Raw genomic sequence first — 6,171 nt, forward strand, 5'->3', positions numbered from 1 at the left:
TTGGGAACTCCCTTGCCGGCGCTCAGGGTTTGGTACCCCGGCACCAAAGCGCTCCACTTCAATAGGACCTCCTGCTTTTTGCCACATACAGGCCTAGCCAGGGTGTTCCACGTCCGAAAAATGAGGAAGGCTATCCCCGGCAAGGCCTGGCACGGGGTGTGGAAAGGCCTTTTATGGGATGACTGGTTGCTGTGCCTCTATTTGCCGTAGCCTCGGCTCCTTCCTGTCCTCCCACGTTTCCCCATCCCTACTGCTCTTTTAGTCCCTCTTTCCTCTTCCTCCCCTCCCCCCCTCACCTCTCTGTGGTACACTTTTCAGGGTAAGGTGGGATCTCTGGCCACCTAAGGGGCAAGCAAGGGCTGCCCAAGTTCTCTTGCAGAACAGCTCCCCCCAACCAGCCTCCCTTTCTGGGCTGGGCCCTGTTCTAGTCCCTACTCCCAGCCCTCAACCCCAGGAGCCCAGGTGGGTGGGCTCTGGATGGGAGATGCCGTGAGCTAGTGAAAGGAGAATCTGTCTTGTAGGTGGCTTCTCTATCTCTGTCCCCTGCAAAACTCACACTCTTCTCATCATTGAGCGCAGCTCCAAGGAAGAAATCAGTGGCCCAGAGAGAAGAAATCTTCCACAGAGGAGCTGCCCCATCCTCCCTGCCCCCAGCATGTGCCCACTGCCCACGACAGCAAGCCCTCCCCAGTCGGCTTGCTTGGAGCCATTCAAAGGGTCCTCTGTTCTCATTCCTTGCTCAGGGTTGAACAAGATAGGCAGCCGCAGAGCTGGGCAGGAAATGCTAATTTCCCAGATGTTCTCCTCCATCCTCCCTGTTCCACCACCATCAAACCCAAATCCTGCACCAAGTGGCAGGAGCAGAACTGGGCCAGAGCAACCCAGGATGTGCCTACTCCTCTCCCTGCTCCCCATCCCCTCCTACCCCAGCTGCACTGCATGGCTGGGCTCTGGTGTGTGTGTGGGGGGGGCTGAGCCTGGGGAAATGCAGATATGAGAATGGGCACTCTCTCCCCCAGAAAGGAAGGTAGGCAAAGGACAGGGACTAGGAGGTGGCATCTGAAGAGACAAACCAGGCTCCTGGCTTCATACCAAACTGGGACCTGGCTGGCCAGTGGAGTACCGGGAGGCTCCCAAAACTGATGGTGCCTGAGATTCCAGCTGAGACTGTACCAGGGACTGGAGACTGGGGGATGCTGTGTGTGGAAGTGGTTGGTATTCTTGTGGTTTAAGGCCCTTGCTGTGATATGCGTGTACCTGGGATGGGCTATGGGTAAGAGGACTAGGGTGCTGTAGGGCCTGGCACTGTAACACAAAGGTTGTTTCTGATGGCAGCTCAAATGCTGTTGCAGTGCTATGCTGCTGATGTGCATAGGCTACAGCCAGAACAATAACCAGATTACCAAAGAGTCTGTTGCCAAGCTGTGTGTGTGTGTGTGTGTGTGTGTGTGTGTGTGTGTTCATGTGTGCATTTTGGCAGGAGGGCTGTAACTGAAATGCCATTGGGCCTGGAGCTATAGGTGAAAGGCTGGCACACCTGAGAGTGGCTATGGCAAAGAAGCGGTTCTCTGATAATATGACGTAGGTCGAGCTGTAGCTGGATCCATTGCCTAGGTCCTAGGAGATGAGAGGCTGTTGCTAGGAGCCTGTACCTGGGAGGAAGTCTGTTACCTGGGATAAGAGCAAAGCTACTGTTGTGTATATGACTGTAGCTGGGCTGCTATTGGTCCTGAAGCTATAGCTGTGATGACAGCATACCAGGGATTGGCTATAGCTAGGATGCTGTTGCCCAGGCTTGTGGCTGTGCTGTTACTGTGTGCAGGATTCTAGCTGGGATTCTGTTATGCCTGCAGCCATAGCTCTGAAGCTCCAGTGTAGCTGGGAGGCCATTTCCTAGTGATATAGCTGGACTACTGTAGTGTGGGGGCTGTAGCCCAGGCTCTGTTGCCTGGGAGATGAGAAGCTGTTTCCCAGGATGCTGTTCTGGGAGGCAGCATGCACCCTGAGATGGGGCTGATCTGCTGTTGTGCTTGGGATGGTTCGGAGTGTCTGTTGTTGCGCTTGTGGCTGGCTGGGTGGGGGAAGGCAAGCCAGTTCTGCCTTGAGGTCTGGGAGATGCCAGGAGCCCGAGGCTGGGCGGGGGCTGCCGCTCTGGGGAGGCTTCAGCAGCTGCTCTGCTGTGGAGCTGGGAAGCCTGTTTTCATTACTGTTTTAACTCTTTTTTTAACCTTGTTTTTCTCTCGGCTGCACTTTCGCTCACTCATTAATTTTGGTATTTTTCTCACGGTGCCTCAGCCCCTGTCACGGCTGCCATGGCAACAGGAGGCAGTGTGCACAGTGCCAAAATATCTGATCAAAAAATAACCAAAATAAGCAAACACCAAAACGGCTGTGTTAGGGGCGATGGCCAAGAGAGAGCCCATGGCTCAGGTCCAGGAAACCCAAGGCTCCCAAAGGACCCCTTTCACCACCCCCTCTTCTTCCTCAGAGAAGCTTTACTGAAACTCCTTATAACCTGGAAGTCCCCTTCCCAAGAGAACCCCACAACACATTCTCCCAGGATTCTGATACTTCCAGTGGTCCCTCCCCAACAGGCAGCTTTGCCTGAGCTGGGAGTATGGGGAGTCTGTGAGAGCTTGGGCTCTCTTCCCAGGAGCTGACAGTCAAACACCTAAAAAGTGGCCTCTAAGAAATGGCCCCTAAGGGCCACACACATCCACACCCACTGACCCACCCTTTTCCTGGGCCCTCCTTCCTTAGGCTTCTTTTGCCTTCTCTGCTCCCATCCCCTACTTGGCCACATCTACTTTCTTCCCTTCATGCCCCAGCATCCTGACAGGATGGATGGAGAGGAGAGAGCTACAGCCTTCAGGCCTGCAGCCTTAGTAGAGATCCCAGGGAGAGATGCCACAAAAGTATCTGACACTTATAGGCCCTCTGGCCACCTGGAGGTCCAGCTGCCTAGAGGTAATTCCTGAACAGCCCTGAACACCCACACCCCTCCAATTTCCACTCCTCTTTCCTGGCAGCCTTCTCATTTTCTGGGGAGCCTGCTTCTCTCAAGTTAACATGTCCCCAGGAGAGGTAAAATGATAGAGCTGCATAGGAAATAGCAAAGGGCAGAGGTCTTGGTATTACCTGTCTCCTTTCCCTCATCACCCACTCACCATTCACTTCCCAGCAGTTATATATCGGGCTACTCTTCTTGATATTCTCTCCCCCAACAGTGATAGTTTGATTTCCAACAGGTCTCTGTCCCTACCTGGGAATAGCTAGGCCTCATCTTGTGCTCCTTACTTTCAATTCCTATCCCTGCTGCCCCACTGCCCGCCCCCCCCCCCCAACCCTACTCCCAGCAGTACTGGCCTTGCCCTCCTAGCAGAGCCATCCTGGGCCTGTTGTCATAGAAACTGGGTAGTCTGCACAGTGTGAGAAGGAGAGGGGAGACAGGAGCAGGGAGGAGGGACCAGACCCTAGGGCCAGCCCTAGGAGAAGGCATATGGGCACTGAGAGAAGGGGGCAAGCAGCCCTGTCCAAAGCTAGGGTGGGACCCTGATTTGGGAAGGAGAACAAGGAGACAGCAAAAGCTTGGCAAGTTCTGTCTCCATGCAGCTTGCTCTGCTGCCTCCTGAGGAAGGGACAATCAACTGTGTCCTCCCCTGGCAGGGGAATGGACAATCCTCTCTCCCCAAACCTTAAAATCCTTCTTTAACAGGAACTGCCTGGTCCAGGATGAAACTCTTTTCCAGAGCCACCACTCTCTTTAACAGGGACTTAGGACACCTTCCCTCCTCTAAGAGCTTCACACTAGCTCAGGCCTCGTGGCTCCAAGCTCTGGAGCCTGAGCAGCCCCAGGACCAGTGGCCGCTGCTGACCCCGTGGCGTGCAGTTCTCAAAGGCCCCATTCATCTCTGGGGGCTGAAGGCGCCATTGTCCCCGGCTGGGGGGTGGTGGGGGCAGTGGGGGGTCTCGACTCAGAAGGAAGGAATGTGTCTGGAGAAGTTGCCCCCAGGGCTCCAGTCCCCAGATCGCCACCAGATCTCCATCAGGACCCCTTCACGACCCCAAGCCCTTTCCCCCATGGGCTCCCAGCCGCCTCCCTGCCGTCTTCACAGAGTGGGAACTGCCCCACCCTTCCTGCTCTCTTCCAGAAACCTTTTCCAAGGCTGGGAGCTGTCCAGCACCTCGGGTCCTGACGGGCCTCAGATTCGCCTTGATCAGAAAAGAGGGTGCTCAGGGCCCTGTGGGCTTGAGAGCTCTCCTCCACCCCTACCAAGACCACAAACCACACCTGGCCTTGGGTACAGCTCTGGACATGGGAATCCATGAGTGCTGAGAACTGACCTGAGGAGCAACTGATGCCTGCCCTATCTTAGCAGAATTGAAGGGTTAAGCACCACCAGGCCACTCCCCTGGAATTCTGTCTCCAACTGGGGCAAAAGAAATAACCATGAGAGGTCAGGCCCTGCCTCTCCCTGCCCCCAGTCTCTCCCTAAGCCTCTGTTTCAGTTTTCCTCCCGCTGTCTCCCTCCTCCTCTCTTTCCCTCCCTGCTGGGCTGGGGGCTGCTGAATTATCATTTCTCAGCTCTGCTAATGTGCTCCCTGCTGCGGGGAGGGATCATAATTCTGGGAGATGATTAAGTTTCAAATTGTTTTTCTTTGTGTTGTGTAGATGAGGCTTTAATATGGTCCCTCCCCAGACAGGGGGCCTGGACTGGCCCCAGCCGCCTGCCCCCATCTCCTCTCTTATAGACCAGGTCTGGGACTATGTCCTTTGGGGTCCCCGCTAAACTTTTGTCCAGGGGTGATGGGGGCACCATTGTACCCTCGACTCAAAGGGGAATAGATACGATATAGTGGTGAGGAACGCTGGTTTTGAAGTCAGACAAATTAGAATTCAAATCCTAACTCTGCCACTTACTACCACCGTTATCTTGGATGAGTTACCTAAACTATCTGAGCCTCAGTTTCTTCATCTACTAATTGGGGATAATTTAATAGCTGCCTCATAGAGTACTTGTGTGGATTTAGATGATGCATGTAAGTGCTTAGCAGAGTGCTTGGCTCATGGTAAAATTTAATAAATCTTAGTGGTTATTAATATACACATACCCCACCTGTGTGATCCTGCCTCCACCTGTGTGATCCTGCCTCCCTCATCCTCCTTAATTTTGTTCTTCAGTTCAGTAAATGTCTATCTAATGCCTAATATTTTCCAGGCCACTGTGCAATAGAGATGAAGTTATCTAGGTGTGAGGAGGTTAGTCTGCCTACTTATCTTCCCTAAAACACCCCTTCATTCACCTCATTCCCTCCTTTACAATTTAAATTCACTCTCATTATACCCTCCCACCCACTTCTAGCTCTTCCTTCATTATTCCCACTCAATTCTTCCTTCTTTCACTGCAGTCTTATTACCTCACCTTGATTCTTATCCTCCTAACACACATTCATCTTTCACCTTTTACATCATTCTTAATCCCTTTTGGGGCCATCATAGGAAATAAAGGGGTTGAATTTTCAAATGGGGAGAGAGAATCCTGAGTTATATTCTGTATGTGTGTGTGTGTGTGTGTGTGTGTGTGCGTGTGTGTCTAAGGGTCACACATCACACATGAGTTCACATTCAGCAGTGAGTCTAGAGCAGACTTGTTAACTGTCATATTTGAACTGCTTATTTGCTTGTCTATCCCCTATGTATAAGCCATACAACCCTTGAAATAGAAGTCTATTTCTTAAACAAACTGAGGGTTAGGAAACCTGGGTGGTTCAGTCAGTTAAGCATCTGCCTTCAGCTCGGGTCATGACCTCAGGGTCCCGGGCTCCAGCCCCAAGTCAGCTCCCTGTTCCTCAGGGAGCCTGCTTCTCCCTCTCCCTCTGCCTGCTGCTTCCCTTGCTTGTGCTCTCTCTCTCTCTGTCAAATAAATAAATAAAATATTTTAGAAAAGAAAACAAAAAACCAAACAGGGTTGATGGAAGGAAGGTGAGTGGGAGGATGGGGTAATTTGGTGGTGGGCATTAACGAGGGCACATGATACGACAAGCACCGGGTATTATATTCAACTGATAAATCACTGCACACTACATCTGGATCTAGATATGTACTTTATGTTGGCTAATTGAATTTAAATTAAGAAAAAAAAGTCTATTTCTTTTTTTTTTTTTTTAAGA

The sequence above is a fragment of the Canis lupus genome, chromosome 5 (genome assembly GCF_048164855.1).
Source record: "Canis lupus baileyi chromosome 5, mCanLup2.hap1, whole genome shotgun sequence".
In the NCBI taxonomy this organism is placed as follows: domain Eukaryota; kingdom Metazoa; phylum Chordata; class Mammalia; order Carnivora; family Canidae; genus Canis; species Canis lupus.